The sequence below is a fragment of the Solea senegalensis genome, unplaced genomic scaffold, assembly GCF_019176455.1.
Source record: "Solea senegalensis isolate Sse05_10M unplaced genomic scaffold, IFAPA_SoseM_1 scf7180000016949, whole genome shotgun sequence".
Classification (NCBI taxonomy): Eukaryota; Metazoa; Chordata; class Actinopteri; order Pleuronectiformes; family Soleidae; genus Solea; species Solea senegalensis.
The window spans coordinates 1-5,515 of record NW_025322145.1 but is presented as its reverse complement, the minus strand read 5'-3'; the positions used below and the strand labels follow the sequence as shown (position 1 = coordinate 5,515).

Below are 5,515 nucleotides of genomic sequence, written 5' to 3'. Positions count from 1 at the left end.
GTTGAACATAGCACAGCATTAACGAGCAACTGAGTCAAGGCATTGGCCTCTGGGATTATTCATTTCCAGCACCATCAGCCAAAGAGCTGTGTCTGGCAAGAGCCACCCTGTGTTTGACGAGTACACCTCATACTTACCTGGCAGGGGAGATACCATGATCAAGAAGGCGGTTCACCCAGGGCGAGGCTCAGCCATTGCACTCCGGCTGTGTTGACCCCTGCAAATTCCCCAAACGTGGGAGTCTTGACTGCATAATTTTTGCTAGTGGGTGCTGCGTCCGCGCTTTCCCCCGATGATGTCGTTGTAAGCAAAGGTCAGCCGCCCGAAGTTCAACGTTGTGTGCCCATCTCCAAACTTCTCACGTCCTTGCGGAGCAACATCCCCAGTCTTTCCAAGTTGCTGGGAACGGGATGGTTGTGGGTGTTGTCTTTCAGCTCAAAGCAAATGTCACGCTCCCTTTCCCACCTCTTTGTAGAAGAACTCGATTGTTGGAGATGGATCCATGGCCATCATGCCAAGGGTTAATACTTTGGCGCTTGCTCTGTTCACTCCGTGCAGTGACCTGATGTTGAAGTGATGCCAGGAGCAACTCACCATTTCAGAAGCCCGGATGAGGTGGAAATGGCCCGGCAGTTTGTACTGCTCAGTGTGACACGGAGCTGCTTTGCTCATGCACTCACGTCTACCACTAAATGTTGGAGGTGTGCCAGTGAGCGAGGAATGTGCCACCGCCTCAGCGACTGATAGAAAACTGCAGCGCACAACCGCCAGTAGGAAAGCGCTTCCAAACATGCAGTCAAATCTGGGCGGTTTATTGGCCGACAAACCAAAAACGCTGAAGGAAGGCTGTCCCAAGGTGGCCGGCCGGCCGGCCGACCGAGACTGTGGTGACTCCGGCGGATAGACTCCTTGGCTGCTCTCCAGGACAGGGGCTACGTTGACTCTGGTTTCTCTTCAAAATGCACAAGTCTTTCACTTTTACCAAAGACTCCGCGGAGAGGGACGTTCAAGAGTTTAAGTTATTTTTGGGGGGCTTTGCTGTAAGGCTGCGCCCTTTGAGTGTGTCAAATGTCAAGCAGCTGTCTGTCAAGGCTCAGAGGTGCACTTAGGTCAACCTTGGGGCGGAGGTGATCAGCAGCAGCAGCCTTGTTATGCGCCCTTAAAAACATGGCACCACAACAACTGACTTGTGTGCCAAGATCTTGGGTTGGCCCCAGACACCTGTGGGCCATCGCTTCTCGGCCTTTTGGCTAAGATCAAGTGTAGTATCTGTTCTTATCAGTTTAATATCCGATATGTCCTCTATATGGGGATTAAATATTAAATGCATTTTTGAGCAGTGGGAGGTGAAAACTGGGGCTTGCTCTCTTCACTCCTTGCATTGACCTGGTATTGCAGTGCCACCAGGAACGGTGCACCATTCTCTTTTTTCTGTGAAAAGCAAAGCCGTAAGCTGAAACCAGAAAGACATCAACCCTCGCGGCATGTAAGCGCCAATTCTAATTAAGTGAGCCCATGCTTTGTAAGGAAGCAGCAGCAGCAGCAGCTGCAGCAAAGCTACAGCACCTGGTATTCCTCCCAGGCGGCCTCCCCCATCCATAATCTCGCCCCACCCTGCTTAGCTCCAGATCAGACGAGATCGGGCGCGGCTCAGGGTGGTATGGCCGCAGTTTCCAGGGGCTACGCATGCAGAGTGCCTTTATGGATCAGGCAAGGCCCCTGCTCGTGGAGGGGCATGTTTTGTGAGGAAGCAGCAGCAAAGCTGCAGCGTGTAAAGCTTACAGCACCTGGTATTCCCAGGCGGTCTCCCATCCAAGCACTAACCCGGCCCGACCCTGCTTGGCTTCCGAGATCAGACGAGATCGGGCGTGCTCAGGGTGGTATGGCCGTAAGCCGGGGGGTTGGGGACACAGACCGCTTTTATGGACTGGGCAAGGCCCCCTGCGCGTGGCGGGGCTCAAAAGTCAGCCTTTCGGACACACTGCACTTCAGCCTTTATCTCCACCACATGCTACACTCTCTTCCAGTATCGGGAAGCGCCACCGAGATGGGCAAGCTGCTGTTGGTGCCGTCATGTCCAGTTGTTGCTGAATCTATAGGAAACGACAGCCAGGTATGCCAGTAAAAAAGGTCGAGTGTTTCCCCTCCAATGTGTGCTGGAGGTTGAAGTTGAACATAGCACAGCATTAACGAGCAACTGAGTCAAGGCATTGGCCTCTGGGATTATTCATTTCCAGCACCATCAGCCAAAGAGCTGTGTCTGGCAAGAGCCACCCCGTTTGGCTTAGCAATAATTCCTCATACTTACCTGGCAGGAGAGATACCATGGATCAAGAAGGCGTTCACCCAGGGCTTTGCGGCTCAGCCATTGCACTCGCCAAGGACTTCGCACTCCCCAAACGTAGGAGTCTTGACTGCTACCTTGCTAGTGGGTGCTGGCGTCCGCCGCTCGGCGATGTCGCTAGCAAGCGTCAGCCGCCCGAAGTTCAACGTTGTGTGCCCATCTCCAACTTCTCCACGCCCTTATGAGCAACATCCCCAGCGTCTTTCCAAGTTGCTGGGAACGGATGGTTGTTGCCAGCTCAAAAGCAAATGTCACGCCTTTCCCAACCTCTTTGTAGAAGAACTCATTGTTGGAGATGGATCCATGGCCATCATGCCAAGCGGTTAATACTTTGGCGCTTGCTCACTCCGCAAGTAGTGACCTGAGGTTGAAGTGATGCCAGGAGCAACTCACCATTGCAGAAGCCCGGATGAGGTGGGAAATGGCCCGGCAGTTTGTACTGCTCAGTGTGACACGGAGCTGCTTTGCTCATGCACTCACGTCTACCACTAAATTTTGGAGGTGTGCCAGTGAGCGAGGAATGTGCCACAGCCTCAGCGACTGATGGAAAACTGCAGCGCACAACCGACAGTAGGAAAGCGCTTCCAAACATGCAGTCAAATCTGGGCGGCTTATTGGCCGACTAAGCAAAAACGTTGAAGGAAGGCCGTCCCAAGGGGGCCGGCCGGCCGGCCGACCGAGACTGTGGTGACTCCGGCGGATAGACTCCTCGGCTGCTCTCCAGGACAGGGGCTACGTTGACTCTGGTTTCTCTTCCAAATGCACAAGTCTTTCGCCTTTTACTAAAGACTTCCGTGGAGAGGGACGTTCAAGAGTTTAAGTTATTTTTGGTGGGCTTTGCTGTAAGGCTGCGCCCTTTGAGTGTGTCAAATGTCAAGCAGCTGTCTGTCAAGGCTCAGAGGTGCACTTAGGTCAACCTTTGGGCGGAGGTGATCAGCAGCAGCAGCCTTTGTTATGCGCCCTTAAAAACATGGCACCACAACAACTGACTTGTGTGCCAAGATCTTGGGTTGGCCCCAGACACCTGTGGGCCATCGCTTCTCGGCCTTTTGGCTAAGATCAAGTGTAGTATCTGTTCTTATCAGTTTAATATCTGATATGTCCTCTATATGGGGATTAAATATTAAATGCATTTTTGAGCAGTGGGAGGTGAAAACTGGGGCTTGCTCTCTTCACTCCTTGCATTGACCTGGTATTGCAGTGCCACCAGGAACGGTGCACCATTCTCTTTTTTCTGTGAAAAGCAAAGCGAAGCTGAAACCAGAAAGACATCAACCCGTGCCTGTGCATCAATTTAATTGCGAGCCCATGTTTCTTGTAAGGAAGCAGCAGCAGCAGCAGCGTAAAAGCTTACAGCACCTGGTATTCCCAGGCGGTCTCCCATCCAAGTACTAACCAGGCCCGACCCTGCTTGGCTTCCGAGATCAGACGAGATCGGGCGTGCTCAGGGTGGTTTGGCCGTAACCCGGGCGGTAGGGGACACAGACAGCTTTTATGGACTGGGCAAGGCCCCCTGCGCGTGGCGGGGCTCAAAAGTCAGCCTTTCGGACACACTGCACTTCAGCCTTTATCTCCACCACATGCTACACTCTAGTCCGGTATCGGGAAGCGACACCGAGATGGGCAAGCGGCTGTTGGTGCCGTCATGTCCAGTTGTTGCTGAATCTATAGGAAACGACAGCCAGGTATGCCAGTAAAAAAGGTCGAGTGTTTCCTCTCCAATGTGTGCTGGAGGTTGAAGTTGAACATAGCACAGCATTAACGAGCAACTGAGTCAAGGCATTGGCCTCTGGGATTATTCATTTCCAGCACCATCAGCCAAAGAGCTGTGTCTGGCAAGAGCCACCCGGTGTTTGGCGAGTACACCTCATACTTACCTGGCAGGGGAGATACCATGATCAAGAAGGCGGTTCACCCAGGGCGAGGCTCAGCCATTGCACTCCGGCTGTGTTGACCCCTGCAAATTCCCCAAACGTGGGAGTTTTGCCTGCATAATTTTTGCTAGTGGGGTGCTGCGTCCGCGCTTTCCCCCGATGATGTCGTTGTAAGCAAAGGTCAGCCGCCCGAAGTTCAACGTTGTGTGCCCATCTCCAAACTTCTCCCGTCCTTGCGGAGCAACATCCCCAGTCTTTCCAAGTTGCTGGGAGCGTGATGGTTGTGGGTGTTGTCTTTCAGCTCAAAGCAAATGTCACGCTCCCTTTCCCAACTCTTTGTAGAAGAACTCGATTGTTGGAGATGGATCCATGGCCATCATGCCAAGGGTTAATACTTTGGGGCTTGCTCTGTTCACTCCGTGCAGTGACCTGATGTTGAAGTGATGCCAGGAGCAACTCACCATTTCAGAAGCCCGGATGAGGTGGGAAATGGCCCGGCAGTTTGTACTGCTCAGTGTGACACGGAGCTGCTTTGCTCATGCACTCACGTCTACCACTAAATGTTGGAGGTGTGCCAGTGAGCGAGGAATGTGCCACAGCCTCAGCGACTGATAGAAAACTGCAGCGCACAACCGACAGTAGGAAAGCGCTTCCAAACATGCAGTCAAATCTGGGCGGTTTATTGGCCGACTAAGCAAAAACGTTGAAGGAAGGCCGTCCCAAGGTGGCCGGCCGGCCGGCCGACCGAGACTGTGGTGACTCCGGCGGATAGACTCCTCGGCTGCTCTCCAGGACAGGGGCTACGTTGACTCTGGTTTCTCTTCAAAATGCACAAGTCTTTCGCCTTTTACTAAAGACTTCCGTGGAGAGGGACGTTCAGGAGTTTAAGTTATTTTTGGTGGGCTTTGCTGTAAGGCTGCGCCCTTTGAGTGTGTCAAATGTCAAGCAGCTGTCTGTCAAGGCTCAGAGGTGCACTTAGGTCAACCTTGGGGCGGGGGTGATCAGCAGCAGCAGCCTTTGTTATGCGCCCTTAAAAACATGGCACCACAACAACTGACTTGTGTGCCAAGATCTTGGGTTGGCCCCAGACACCTGTGGGCCATCGCTTCTCGGCCTTTTGGCTAAGATCAAGTGTAGTATCTGTTCTTATCAGTTTAATATCTGATATGTCCTCTATATGGGGATTAAATATTAAATGCATTTTTGGGCAGTGGGAGGTGAAAACTGGGGCTTGCTCTCTTCACTCCTTGCATTGACCTGGTATTGCAGTGCCACCAGGAACGGTGCACCATTCTCT

At 52.7% G+C, this 5,515-nt stretch overlaps 10 non-coding genes across 10 annotated transcripts; 8 read left to right on the top strand and 2 right to left on the bottom strand.

Moving 5' to 3' along the window:
- Positions 1-129: 129 nt before the first annotated feature.
- LOC122763571 lies at positions 130-292 on the top strand. The gene has a single exon (XR_006359207.1). It is a non-coding gene; the product is annotated as a U1 spliceosomal RNA (small nuclear RNA).
- A 646-nt stretch (positions 293-938) lies between these two features.
- Positions 939-1,048, top strand: LOC122763567. Its single transcript, XR_006359204.1, has one exon. It is a non-coding gene; the product is annotated as a U5 spliceosomal RNA (small nuclear RNA).
- Positions 1,049-1,230: 182 nt separating this feature from the next.
- LOC122763563 lies at positions 1,231-1,423 on the top strand. The gene has a single exon (XR_006359201.1). It is a non-coding gene; the product is annotated as a U2 spliceosomal RNA (small nuclear RNA).
- A 352-nt stretch (positions 1,424-1,775) lies between these two features.
- LOC122763560 lies at positions 1,776-1,894 on the bottom strand. The gene has a single exon (XR_006359198.1). It is a non-coding gene; the product is annotated as a 5S ribosomal RNA (ribosomal RNA).
- A 1,188-nt stretch (positions 1,895-3,082) lies between these two features.
- LOC122763566 lies at positions 3,083-3,195 on the top strand. The gene has a single exon (XR_006359203.1). It is a non-coding gene; the product is annotated as a U5 spliceosomal RNA (small nuclear RNA).
- A 182-nt stretch (positions 3,196-3,377) lies between these two features.
- On the top strand, positions 3,378-3,570 carry LOC122763562. Its single transcript, XR_006359200.1, has one exon. It is a non-coding gene; the product is annotated as a U2 spliceosomal RNA (small nuclear RNA).
- A 121-nt stretch (positions 3,571-3,691) lies between these two features.
- On the bottom strand, positions 3,692-3,810 carry LOC122763568. The gene has a single exon (XR_006359205.1). It is a non-coding gene; the product is annotated as a 5S ribosomal RNA (ribosomal RNA).
- Positions 3,811-4,213: 403 nt separating this feature from the next.
- Positions 4,214-4,377, top strand: LOC122763569. The gene has a single exon (XR_006359206.1). It is a non-coding gene; the product is annotated as a U1 spliceosomal RNA (small nuclear RNA).
- A 647-nt stretch (positions 4,378-5,024) lies between these two features.
- Positions 5,025-5,137, top strand: LOC122763565. Its single transcript, XR_006359202.1, has one exon. It is a non-coding gene; the product is annotated as a U5 spliceosomal RNA (small nuclear RNA).
- A 182-nt stretch (positions 5,138-5,319) lies between these two features.
- LOC122763561 lies at positions 5,320-5,512 on the top strand. The gene has a single exon (XR_006359199.1). It is a non-coding gene; the product is annotated as a U2 spliceosomal RNA (small nuclear RNA).
- The last annotated feature ends 3 nt before the right edge of the window (positions 5,513-5,515 follow it).